Source organism: Choloepus didactylus, chromosome 8 (assembly GCF_015220235.1).
Source record: "Choloepus didactylus isolate mChoDid1 chromosome 8, mChoDid1.pri, whole genome shotgun sequence".
Lineage (NCBI taxonomy): Eukaryota > Metazoa > Chordata > Mammalia > Pilosa > Megalonychidae > Choloepus > Choloepus didactylus.
Window position 1 is genome coordinate 73,800,844 of NC_051314.1, and position 14,651 is coordinate 73,815,494.

Sequence of the window (14,651 nt, forward strand, 5' to 3'; positions counted from 1 at the left end):
TCAGGAATTTTATGCTCAAGTCCCAGAAAGAAAAGACTCTCTAAGGTATTTCCTAATAATGAAATCAAAGTCTGACATAATTTCCTCTCAGGGTCTATTTTATAAAAATGTAAGTGTCCCACTCAGTCCATCCTTGAAGAATCTCCATAGAGATGCAAATAATGTTGTTCAGTCCAAATTCTATCAGTGTACAAAATGCCTGCCTTTAATCAAAGCCAGTGTAAGCACTGATTGAGGTCTTAAATGATAAAATAGTATGAAATGATAACCTATGGTTATCAGAATTGCTAGCACTCAGTGGTACTGTCCATTGTGTGTTTAATATGTGCCACTGCTGTGCTTTATAATATATATTATCAACCAATGAGCCTCATTTCATAAACCACATACAATCATCAAACATGTCAATTTATAAGCACAGCTTGGGTATACCATTAGGGAAGGTGTAGTGACTTTGATAAAAAGCAGAATATGTTGAAACCCTCAATTAACTAAACTTTTGCTGTATTCTTTTATGAAAGAAGCCAATCTTAAGAAAACTCAAAGAGTGAACATTTAAAAATCCATTAAATCCCAGGGCTCAATGCATATTAAGGCTACACTCCTACATCAGTGTTTTTTAATCTATTGCAGGTTTTTTGTTTGTTTGTTTTTGTTTTTTCAGCAATACAAAGATTTTTTTCCCGAATGATTGCTGGGAAATGGGGGCAGGGGAGGGAGAATTAGTTCCAGAGCTCTGCCCACTCACACCCCATGGATCACCTAGATAAGGCTCAGGTATCAAACAACTCCAAACTCTCAGTAACTCAAAATAGCAAGGGTTTATGTTTTACTGACCCAGGGTGCAAAAGGCTCCATTTTGCCACACGCTTCGCTTCTTTTATTACCATGGCAGGAAAGAGTAAAGTAGATACTTGTCTTATTTTTCCAGGCTGTTATGACAAATACCACACCACAGATTGGCTTAAATAACAGGAATTTACTGGCTCATGGTTCTAGAGGTAGGAATCCAAATCAGGGTGGAGGCTAGAAGGCTTGCTTCCTCCCAGGGTCTGTAGCATTCTGGCCGGCCAGCCGTCCTTGGGTTCCTCGGCTTTCCCGTCATGTGACAATGTCTTCTACTTTCTTTCTCAGGTTCCCACTGACTTCCTGCTTCCAGCTCCTCCCCATGGCTTTCTCTGACTCTGGCTACCCATTTCTTTCTCTCTATAAGGGCTCTAGTAATCTGGATTAAGAACCAACCTCATTCAACTGGGCCACACCTTAACTAAAAATAACATCTTCAAGAGAACCTGTTTACAATGGGTGCACATCCAAAAGAATGTGAATAAGACTAAGAACATGTCTAAATTGAAGTATATATTTCAATCTACCATAATACTCAAGCCTGTAGTTAGAGGTTTCCATCCAGAAGTGGCACACATTACTTCTATTTCCTTGACCAGAGCAAGCATATGGCCCTAACTAACCTTAAGGTGGTGGAAAGTACAATCTTTCTGTCTCCCAAAGGAAAGGGGAATAAGACAGCAGTGGGAAGCAGTAGCCTCTGACATACGTCAACTAGCAATGTCAAAACTACAACCCAATTCAGAACCACTGCCCTACAGGTCTTCACTTACTGTTATTCGGAATGAGATATTGCAAGTTGCAAACTGATCAGGAAAACAATTCTTTTCTTCCATACACTAGATTTATTAGGAAAGTTAAATGGTTTATATATTAAGGAAAGTTTTTAATAAGAAGGATATTCAGAATATCCCTTCAGTAAGCTGGAAAACTCAATTAACCACTACACGATTTCCAAAATATATCATCTAACTCAGATTTACCGCCTAACATTTTTAAACAAAGTTCAATAATACTTAAAGTAGAATAACTCTTCAAAAATTATAAGAGAACTAGTACTTCATCATCCTTTTCTACTGTGTCAACAACTCCACCTAGTTATATGGCTGAAAACTAGATGCAAATGAAAAAAGTCTAAAGAGCATCAATGAAAACAACTTCAATAGCTATCTAAGTTATATAATAGTTATGAAGGCAACCTCAGCTGACTATTGATTTAAGATTGTGTATAAAATTGAGGTTATCAGTTTATAAAGCATTGTTAGCTTTAGTGACCCTCATTCCTTTTCTATCATAAAGTAAACATCAGATCAGAGGCAAAAAGCATGATCAAAGAACTCCCAAGAGCAGCAGCAAAAAGTGACAACTAACTGAAAAACGCAGATGGACAATTATCTAGAAAACCATTCATAAAGGGGCGAATAGTCTGCACTTAACAATCCACCCTCTACGTATTACAGGACAACCTGATAATTAAAAATGATAATGATGACCCTAAATCATGAACAAGACATTAAAAGTATGGCTGCATAATCCTGGGTGCATCATTTAGCCTCATTAGTGTTTAGTTTTATTATCTAAAAATGAGGGAGTAGAAATAACTGATCTCTGGTCATTATGTAATTCTTTAATGTTATAAACAATTGATCATCACTAATAAATATAAACCAGAAACCAAAGGAAAAAATGCAAATGAAACAGGGTAAGCAATTAGGCAAGGAAAAAAAAATCAATGTAGCAGACAGCCAAAATTCTTTTATGTTTAGATAGGGTGAAAACATAGTGCGTCAGTCATGAGGCTTTGGGTTACAAGTGAAAGAAACACAACTCAACCTAGCTAAAACAATAAAGAAGTATATTGGCTCTCATCCCTGGAAAGTACAGGAATACTGTGGATTTGAGGTTTGGTTTCAGCCAATAGCACAAAAATATCTTAAGGAAACCCAACCTCCCTCTCAATACCCTGCCTTCCACACTGTCTACCTAATCCTAAAGCTACTCCCCTCATGATCGCAATATGGCTGCCAAAAAATTTTGCCAGGGCTACATGCTGCTCTGTCCACATCTAACATAAATGAAAGGGCACCTCTGTATCAGCCTTCCAAGGAAGAATCTTGAAATTCACTGCAATTGGTCCAGTTTGGGTCTCACATTCATTCTTCAACAAAGCACTATAGCCAGGTCATGGAGTGTGTCGTTTGGCCAAATTCAATCCAGGCCCATTCCATGGGCTAAGGATGGGATCACCTTCCCCAGATGCATACGAGTCACATGGGGAGCAGTAGATTTCCAAATGAAAGTTGGGGTACTGACAAGAATAGGAAAAGGATGATTGGCATGCAATAAGCAAATGTCCACTATATGGAGAATAAAGCAAATAGGAAAGGAGCAATTTAAAAATTTAATTTATTGGAAAAATATTTAAATGCTTAATATTATCAAAGCACTGTGATAGACATGGGTGGGGTGATACAAAAGTAAGTAATACACAGTCCCTTTCCTCCAAGTGACTTAAAAACTAGTGGAAGAGGGCAGGCATGTAAATAGCTAGTTAATATAAGGCAGAATAAATTAAGTAATGTGGTTGCAGTGACACAAGCCAAGGGCTAAGGGAACACTTTTAAAATCTTATTTCCAAAACAGCCAGATCAAACAAGGCACATCCTAGAGTAATTAGAGTATCAGTCAGAAAACCACTTACACTTCCCAAACATAAATAAAATATCTAAAATATAGAAAGAGGGATAAGTGATGTGAAATTATGTAATTTTTTCACTGTTAAAAATATATTTGTCATCCAAATATATTACACAAATGAAGGGGTGCATTACATACAGCTTGGAGGATTTGCTGGCCCAGAAAATCCCACTTATTTCACCAGAACACCGATTTCTTCAGTGTTTTCATTTTCAAGACACTGTTGCCCTCAGAGGTTGAGTGGCCAGCCTCAGAGATAGTGAGCCACTTCTGAGTAGGCGGGGAATAGAGTCCCTATATGCATACACACACATCCTCAGAGTGAGCACCGGAAGCACCTGAGGTGGCTGTGGCCTGTTTATTCAGCAGCTTCCATCCGCATTCTTGCTGTCCAACTCACTCTCCTTTCAGGACTCCAAAGTTTGTTTAAATGATATCTGATCATGAGGAGCTGTATTAGTCAGGCTTCTCTAGGGAAACAGAATCAACAAGAGAGATCTAAATATAAGATTTTTCAAAAGTGTCTCATGCAACTGTGGGGATCCACAAGTCCAAATTCCATAGGGCAGGCAGCAAACGGGCAACTCCAATGAAGGTGTTCGATGAACTCCTCAGGAAATGCTTCACTGGCTAACCAAAGAAGAAGTGAAGGTCCTCTGTCTGTCTCACTTAAAAGTCTTCAACTGATTGGATTAAATCCAGCTGACTGAATTTTCTCATTGTGGAAGACATGCCCTTCATTGATGTAATCAGTCACAGCTGCAGCCAATTGACTAATGATTTAATAAGCCAGCCTTCTGGCTTATTAACCAGCCACAAATGTCCTTGCAGTAATGGTTAGGCCAGTGCTGGCTTGAACAGACACCTGGACACCATGATCTGGCCAAGTTGACACATGAACATAACCATTACAGTCTACCACTTGTCAACTTGGCAGCTATGCACACCACCATAAACCATACTTTATCTCTAAGTAGAGAACAATAACAGACATACAATTTGCCTAACAAAACTCCGCTGTCCTGTACACAACTGGAAACACACTAAATCACTCCAGAATAGGGTGCAAGTCCTTGGGTGACACTAACTCTCTTAAAATTATTTTCCTTTAACTTAAATACTGCAAAATGAACAATACAGCTTATGTCATATGATAAGGGGGTAAGACAGAGAAGAAAATAAAGATATTTGCATTACAGACAAAAACAAACCTACTCATAACAAAACAAGGAGGAAATATTCATGCCATCATAGTCTTCATTTCTGTAACTGGTCATGTGGTCATAGTTCATATTTGTCACTACTTTCTTCCACTACCCATTCCATGTTCCCTTTACCCTCAGCAAGCATTTCAGCTGGCCATGGTTCTTTGCCTGGTGGGGTGACCCAAACCTTCATTCCTGAAGTTTCTTGGCCATTGATAGTCCTGCTTGGTTTGGGTTGTTGCAGTTTTCCGTTGACTTTAATCACAGGGCATGGTAGTACTAAGAGATGCCCTAGGGGATCTCCTGTATTCCAGGAAAACTCTTCTTTACCTCCATTGTGTAGTTGCAGTGCTATTTCCCCTTGATAGGATCAATCACCCCAGCCATTATAGTAATCCCCTTCCTTGCCTGTTGATTCAGAGGCATAAGAAGCCCAAAGTGCCCAGGTGGCAGTCTTAACTTCCAGATCAATGGAATTATTGTTCTGCTTCCTTGTGGAAGCACTCCTCCTTTTGGAACAAAGACTTGTAGACAAGCAGAGCTTAACTGTGCAGGGACAGGAAGCAAAAATTTTCCTAGTGGATCACTAGAAGTGATAGTGGTGCCACTCCTGCTTCCATCCCTTGTTTCTTGGACCCATGAATCCTGACTATGGCAGTGATAGCCCCATAGAGTGGATGCTGATTCAGAGCATACACAGCCTTCTGGAGAACACTGCCCCAGCCCTGCAAGGTATTGCCACCTACTTGGGGCCATAAGTGAGTCTTCAATAGGCCATTCTACAGTACTATCAACCCAGCTGCCTCTGGATGATGGGGAACATGGTAAGACCAGAGACTTCCATGAGCATGTGCCCATTCCCCCACTTCATTTGCTGTGAAGTGGTTTCCTTGGTCAGAAGCATTGCTGTATGGAATACCTTGATGGTGGATAAGGCATTCCATAAGTCCACAGCTGGCAGTTTTGGCAGAAGCATTGTGTGCAGGGAAGGCAAACCCTCATCAGGAGTATGTATCTATTCCGGTGAAAACAAATCATTGCCCCTTCCATGATGGAAGTGGTCCAATGTAATCAACCTGCCACCAGGTAGCAGGCTGATCACCTTGGGGAATGGTGCCATATCGGGGACTGAGTGTGGGTCTCTGCTGCTGGCAGATTGGACACTCAGCAGTGGCTGTGGCCAGGTCAGCCTTGGTGAGTGGAAGTCCATGTTGCTGAGCCCATGCATAACCTCCATCCCTACCACCATGACCACTTTGTTCATGAGCCCATTCAGCAATGACAGAAGTGGCTGGGGAAAGAGGGTGACTGGTATCCACCAAAAGGGTCATCTTATTCACTTGATTATTAAAATCTTCCTCTGCTAAAGTCACCCTCTATTGAGCATTCACATAGGACACAAATATCTTCATGTTTTTTACCCACCCAGAAAGTTCTATTCACATACCTCTTCCCCAGACTTCTTTGTCACCAATTTTCCAATCATGTTCCTTCCAAGTCCCTGAATATTCAGCCAAACCATTAGCAACAGCCCATGAATCAGTATACAGATGCACGTTGAGCCAGTTCTCTTTCCAAACAAAGTGAACCACCAGGTGCACTGCTCGACGTTCCACCCACTGGGAGGATTTCCCCTCACCACTGTCCTTCAGGGACATCCCAGAAAGGGGCTGCAGTTTTGCAGCTGTCCACTTTCAGGTGGTGCCTGCATATCATGCAGAACCTTCTGTAAACCAGGCCCAAGTTTTCTCTTCCTCAGTCAACTGATTGTAAGGAACTCCCCAAGATGCCATAGCTGTGGGATGGGAAAGAGAAGGTAAGGTGGAAGTAGTGGGAGCCATGCACATTTGGACCACTTCCTCATGTAACTTACTTGTGCCTTCAGGACCCACTTGAGGTCTATCTCATATATACCATTTCCATTTTATGATGGAGTGCTGCTGTGCATGCCCAACTTTATGGCTTGGCAGGTCAGACAACACCCAGCTCATGATAGGTAACTCAGGTCTCATGGTAATTTGGTGGCCCATGGTTAAGTGTTCTGTCTCTACTGGCACACAATAGCAGGTCAAAAGCTGATTCTCAAATGGAGAGTAGTTATCTGCAGAGTTTGGTAAGGCTTTACTCCAAAATCCTAAGGGCCTACATTGTGATTCTCCTATAGGAGCCTGCAAAGGTTCCAAATGGCATTTCTATTTGCCACTGAAACTTCCAGGACCATTGGATCAGCTGGATCATATGGTTCAAGTGGCAGAGCAGCTTGCACAGCAGCTTGGACCTGTCACAGAGCCTCATCTTGTTCCAGCCCCACACAAAACTAGAAGCTTTTCTGGTCACTAGGTAAATGGGCCAGAGTAGCACTCCCAAAGGAGGAATATGTTGTCTCCAAAATCCAAAGAGGCCAACCAAGCATTGTGCCTCTTTTTTGGTTGGAGGAGGGGCCAGATACAACAGCTCATCCTTCACATTGGAAGGGACATTTCAACATGTCCCACACCACTGTACACCTAGAAATTTTACTGAGGTGGAAGACCCCTGTATTTTTGTTGGATTCATCTCCCATCCTCTGGCATGCAAATACCTTACCAACAAATCTAGGGTAGTTACTGCTTCTTGCTCACTAGGTCCAATCAACATGATATCATCAATATGACCAGTGTGATGTCTTGTGAGAGGGAGAAATGATCAAGAACCCTGCAAGACAATATTATGACATAGGGCTGGAGAGTTGATATACTGCTGAGGTAGCACAGTGAATGTATACTGCTGGCCTTGCCACCTGAATGAAAACTGTTTCTTGTGTTCCTTACTAACAGCCATTGGGAAAAGAACATTTGCTGGATGTTCTGGTTTGCTAATGCTGCCCTTCTGCAAAATACCAGCAATGGATTGGCTTTTAAAAGGGAGTTTATTTCGTTACAAAGTTACAGTCTTAAGGCCATAAAGTGTCCAAGGTAAGGCAACAACAATAGGGTACCTTCATTGGAGGATGGCCAACGGCATCCAGAAAACCTCTGTTAGCTGGGAAGGCACATGGCTGGCATCTGCTCCAGAGTTATGGTTTCAAAATGGGTTTCTCCCAAAACATTCCTCTCTTAGCCACAGCTCCTCAAAAATGTCACTCTTAATTGCTCTTGGGGCATTTGTCCTCTCTTAGCTTCTCTGGAGCAAAAGTCTGCTTTCAAAAGCTGTCTCCAAAATGTCTCTGTAAGCTGCAGCTCCTCTCAGCTCCCAAGTGTTCTTTAAAGTGTCTTTCTTGTCTGTAGCAAGCTTCTTCCTTCTGTCTGGGCTTATATAGTGCTCTAGTAAACTAATCAAGGCCCATGCTGAATGGGTGGGGCCACACCTCCATGGAAATTATCTAATCAGAATTATCACCTACAGTTGGGTGGGCCACGTCTCCATGGAAACACTTAAAGAATTACAATCTGATCAACAGTAATATATCTGCCCATGCAAGATGGCACCAAAGATAATGGTGTTTGGGGGGACATAATACATTGAAACTGGTGTACCAGGTCAATAGCTGCATGCCAGTTACCAGGGGATGTGTTGATTTGCTCAAGCAATGATATCACATCTGGAACAGCAGCTGCAATTGGAGTCATCACCTGGTTAAGCTTATGATAATCCGCTGTCATCCTCCAAGACCCATCTTTTTTCTGCACAGGCCAAATAGGAGAGTTGAATGGGGATGTGGTGGGAATCACCTCCCCTGCATCCTTCAAGTCCTTAAAAGGGGCAATAATTTTGGCAATTCCTCCAGGAATCCAGTATTGCTTCTGGTTTACTATTTTGCTAGGCAGGGACAGTCCTAACAGCTTCCACTTGGCCTTTCCTACCGTAATAGCCCTCACTCCATGAATCAAGGAACCAATGTGAGGATTCTGCCAGTTGCTGAATATGTCTATTCCAATTATGCATTCTGGAACTGGGGAAATAACCACAGATTGGGTCCAGGGACACACTGGACCAAGTATGAGAGGAAGCTGAGCTAAAACTCCATCAATCACCTAAGTCCATAAGCCCCAACTCTGACTGGTGGACCATAGTGATGTTTTGGGTCTCCTGGAGTTAATGTCACTCTGAACCAGTGTCTAATAATCCCCAAAATATCTGATCATTTCCTTTTCCCCAATGCACAGTTACCCTGGTAAAAGGCCGTAGGTACCCTGGGGAAGGCTAGGAAAAAGATTAACAGTATAAATTTTTGACAGTGTAACAGGATCCTTCCCCAAGTGTACCCAGCCATCCCCTTATTCAAGGGGCTCTGGATCTGTAAACTGTCTCAAGTCTGGGAATTGATTTAGGGGTCATGACTTTCTGTTTTTTGTAATTCAAGGTAGACTTTTGTTCACTTGACCTAGAATTCTGCTTATATAGATCAAACAAGAATTTAGTAGGCTGCCTATCTATTTTACTATTAGGTACTCCATGATCTACTAGCCAATGCCATAAGTCTCTGTGAGTCAGATTATTTTGACTGCTGCTTTTCACCTGTTTTCTATTATGGTAGCCACACCCACCTTGTCTTTGGCAATTAACTACTGCCACATGGCTTCTGCCAACTCAGGATCCAATTATCCCCATTGTGTTTAAGGATTCCAGCTCAGTGACAGCAGTTCCCAACAGTAATATCTGACCTATAGAGAAGGGCAACTACAGAGCTCCTCAGGGATGATGGAACTAGTATCATAAATTTATTCCTCACAGTCTTGGTAAAAGGTGTATTCTCTGGACATTCCAGGGGTGTGTGAGCAGGTCTTCCATGATAAATGCACTCTAACATTCCAATCTCTCTAAGCCTTTGAATCCCCTCCTCTACATTTTACCAGGGCAGTTCAGCATTTTGACCTCAGGTAATGCCAGCCACCTTTTGATCCACATTTCAGCCAACCATCCAAATAATTATCACCCTTTCTAACTCTTCAAGCTACAACATTGAACACAGAATCTCTGCTTGGTGGGCCCACATCAATAAATTCAGCCTGATCCAACTTTATATTCCTTCCACCATTATCCCACACCCTTAATATCCATTCCCACACATATTCTCTTGATTTCTGTCTGTATAAATTGCAAAACTCATACAGTTCTTTTGGAGTATAGTGTACTTCCTCATGGGTAACACTTTGTACCTCACCCTTTGGGGACTTTTGGGTCTTTAGTCTAGTTACAGGTTTGAAGCAAAGACTGGTGGTGGGGGTGGATCATGAAAACAATTAGAAGCCATTAACCTAAAACCATTTACCTCAGGACATTCTGTGGCAGTTTCATCTTGTGAAACAGGATTAATCTCTCCAGACAGAGGAGTGAGGGTTGCTTCCTCAGGGGAGGTGATTATAGGTTTAGCAGGCACTGAAGGGTTAATCTCTTTAGGTGGAGGTTGGATGGAAGGCTCCTCAGGGCAGACTGGAGGTCTGGAAGCTGTTTCCTCAAAGCAGGCTGGAGGTGGGTTGGCTGTTTCCTCAGGGCAGACCACTACAAGAATATCTAACAAGGACTCTGCAGTATCCAGGGTTCCAATGTCCTCAGTGTCATTATTATCAATCCATATGTCCCCATCCCAAGTTTCAGGATCCCATTCTTTTCCAATCAAAGCCTTTACTTTAACAGCAGACACCCTGCGAGATTGAGATTTTAGTTTACATTGTAAATCTGCTACTCGCACAATGAGACTCTGAGTCTGGTTTTCAGAAATCTCAAGACTGCAGCCACAGGAAATAAGATTTTTCTTTCAAGGCACACATAGAACCCTTTACATCTGTCATACAGTGCTTAAGTTTCAAATTTGAAGCCTTTAGCTTGTCCCTTTCTCTTAATAGCTTTATCCAGCATATCTAAGAGCAACCAGCCAACATCATTATACGTCTTAACTCTGCAAAACTCTGTTAAGGTGTCAAAAACACTGTCACCCAGAGCATTGCTTTGTACAAGAATATGATTAGGAAAATCAAACAGTGATATTTTGTGTATTTCCATTGCCAACTCATACCATGGACTGTCAGTGCCATCTTGATTATTAGAAATGGAGTCATTAGTGCCTTTGAATCTAATCAGAGTAGAAAGCCAATTGTAAAAGCCCATTTTAAGATTCTGTTTCTCAAGAACCACCCCAATTCTGGTACCAAGTTGTATTAGTTAGGTTCTCTAAGGAAACGGAACCAATAAGAAATATCTAAATATAAGATTTTATAAAAGTATCTCACTCAACTGTGGGCATGCATAAGTCCAAATTCTGTAGGGCAGGCAACAAACGGGCAACTCCAATGAAGGTGTCCGATGAACTCCTCAGGCAGTGAGCTGGCAACTCCGATGAATGTGTTCAATGAACTCCTCAGGAAATGCTTCACTGTCTAGCCAAAGAAGTGAAGGTCCTCTGTCTGTCTCACTTAAAAGTCTTCAACTGATTGGATTAAATCCAGCTGACTGCATTCTCTCATTGTGGTAGACATGCCCTTCATTGATGTAATCAGTCACAGCTGCAGCCAATTGACTGATGATTTAATAAACCACCTTTCTGGTTTATTAACCAGCCACAAATGTCCTTGCAGTAATGGTTAGGCCAGTGCTTGCTTGACTAGACACATGGACACCATCACCTGGCCAAGTTGACACATGAACCTAACCATCAAAGGAGCTCATCCCAGGACACAGGGGAGGTACTGCTTATGCCCTGGAGGCTTATGGTGATGGCACAAGAAATAAAGTTATTTTAGAAATTTAAAAATTAAAAGATGGAATAGAGATCTATCTGTGTTAAATAACTAAAGTTGAACACCAAATGTCAGTTTTATTGTTGTGGATTTTCCCCCACGTCTTTCTCAACTTAGTAGCACTGAGTGTGCTAGCATGGGGATCTGAGCTCAGAAAACAGGGAACTACCATTCTTGCTTCCAAGAGGACCTCACACCTATGAAAATTAGATAGGACCAGAGAGACACTAAAACAAGTATTCAAACAACTTTCTAAAACATAAGCAAATCATCAAAATAGAAATGACAAATCAGGCCTCCTCCTCAATGAAGGGTCTTGGCTCTTGATGGATATCAGCCAGTGGTGTCATAGAGATGACTCAGGTAATGGCCCTTGTGGTTTTTGGCACATGGAGAACTTAAGTGCAAATCCAGCAAGAATTCTCAAGCACTTATTATGCTACAGGCTACAAAAAGCAGTCCGGTGATGGAGAGATACATATAGAATGTTTGAAGCAAATTTCAAAACAGCCTGGCTATAGCTAACAAGACCCCAGCCCCAACCACCTCCACTTCAACCCCGTGCAAACATCCAACAGCAGGTATATTCTTAAGTAGAGAAACATTCAATTTATACCATACTTTTAATCCCTCACCTTCTCACAATTCCATAAAATTACCAACAGAATACAAAATTGGGGAAATTCTGCATCATTGCTACAAACTAGAAAACAGTGATAACCATACCACAGAAACTTGGGGGAATTTCTAGATATTGTTCAGATGAAACTGTGCCGGTTTGAAGGTATTATGTCCCCCAAATGCCATTGTCTTTGTAGTCTTCTGGGACAGACGTTTTGGTGATGGCTGGATTTGCTTGGAATGTGCCCCACTCAGCTGTGGGTAATGATTCTGATGAGATGTTCTCATGGAGGCATGGCCCCACCCATTCAGGGTGGGCCTTGATCAGTGGAGCTATATAAATGAGCTGACACAAAGAGAGGAAACGGAGTGCAGCTGTGAGTGATGTTTTGAAGAGGAGCAAGCTTGCTAGAGAGGAATGTCCTGGGAGAAAGCCATTTTGAGGCCAGAGCTTTGGAGCACACGCCAGCTGCCTTCCTAGCTAGCAGAGGTTTTCCGGACGCCATTGGCCATCCTCCAGTGAAGGTGCCCGGTTGCTGATGTGTTGTCTTGGACACTTTATGGCCTTGAGACTATAACTGTGTAGCGAAATAAACCCCCATTTTATAAAAGCCAATCCATCTCTGGTGTTTTGCATTCTGCAGCATTAGCAAACTAGGACAGATTTTGGTACCAGAGAAGTGGGGTGCTTTTGCTGCTGAGTTTGCAGATACCAAACATGTTGGAACGGCTTTACAAATGGATAAGGGGAAGATTCTGGAAGAATTGTGAGGAGCTTTATAGAAAAGGCCTAAACTGCTTTAAAGAGATTGTTTATGGAAATATGGACTCTAAAGATACTTCTGATGAGGACTTGAGCAGAAATGATGAATGTGTCGTTGTAAACTGGAAGAAAGGTGATCCTTGTTTTAAAGTGGCAGAGAATTTGGCAAAATTGAGTCCTGGTGTCAGATGGAAGGAAGAATTTGAAAGCGACAACCTGGAATACTTAGCTGAGGAGATCTCCAGACTACGTGTGGAGGACGTACCCTGGTTTCTCCTTGCAGCTTATAGTAAAATGTGAGTGAAAAGAGATAAACTTAGAACTGAACTCTTGGGTTCAAAGAAACCAGAAGCTGATGGCTTGGAAAATTACAGGCTTCCAGGGGGTGGAATCCCAGAAGCTACAGCCCAGTGTGAGGATATAACCAAACATGGAACCCTGCTGCCATTTCAGTACAAGCCAAGATTGAAAAAGGAGTTAAGCAGAAAGGATTTGTGGAAACTCCTATTGTCTGATGGCTTTGACCCCTGCATGCTTCATGTGAAGCCAACAGAATTTTTGCGAGATCTTTATAGACAGAGCCATTGCCGGTCTGGACTGGAGGAGACAGACAAGGAAAAAATTAAAGGAAAAATCTCTTCAAAGACAGAGCCATGGAGGTTGAAGTCTGGAGTCAGGAGGTCTCGGGCTGGGAGAGTGGAGCAGCCCACACACAGGGAGAGGGTGAGTTTGCCCTGGAGGTCGAAGGCGGGCTTTCCGCCTCAATGCTCTGGAAGAGTTTTGCCACCTCAGGTCCCAAAGAGGTTGGAGCACATTCCCAGGGAATTGGGGAGAGCCTGGCTGCCACCACACTGTTCTGAAGGGGTTGAGCGTGTGCCCCGGAGATGGAAGGGAATCCGGGAGCTGCCCCGATATTTGAGGAGGGTGGGGCCGAGAAGGTGTTCTCCCCAATGTGTGAATATGTTGGAGCACTCACCCAAGCATTTGGAGAGGAAACAGCTGCCACAAAGGCACTTAGGAAGCGTTAGATTCCCGCTCTCTCAAGCCCCAAGGATGCAACATTGTTCTGTAAATGACTCTCAGACTTTGAAATCTAATGGAGTTTGTCCTGCGGGTTTTAGGAACTGTTTTGCTCCTGTTAACCCTGTTTTTCTTACTGTTTCTCCTTATGGCAATGGAAATGTTTATCCTATGAATGTCTCTCCTTTGTATATTGGGAGCACATGACTTGTTCCAAGTTCATAGATCCACAGCTAAGGAAAGATTGTGCCTGACCACACCTAAATTGATTTTGATGGGATTTTGTGCTTAACTGTTGTTACTGAGATGATGTAAGTTTCTGTGCTGTTGTTGTGGGATGGATGTATTTTGTATTTGGAAAGATAATGTCATTTTGGGGTCCAGGGGGTGGAATGTGCCGGTTTGAATGTATTATGTCCCCCAAATGCCATTGTCTTTGTAGTCTTCTGGGACAGACATTTTGGTGATGGTTGGATTTGCTTGGAATGTGCCCCATTCAGCTGTGGGTAATGATTCTGATGAGATGTTCCCATGGAGGCATGGCCCCACCCATTCAGGGTGGGCCTTGATCAGTGGAGCTATATAAATGAGCCGACTCAGGGGGAGGGAATGGAGTGCAGCTGGGAGTGACGTTTTAAAGAGGAGCAAGCTTGCTAGAGAGGAATGTCCTGGGAGAAAGCCTTTTTGAGGCCGGAGCTTTGGAGCAGACCCCAGCTGCCTTCCTAGCTAGCAGAAGTTTTCCAGACGCCATTGGCCATCCTCCGGTGAAGGTGCCCAGTTGCT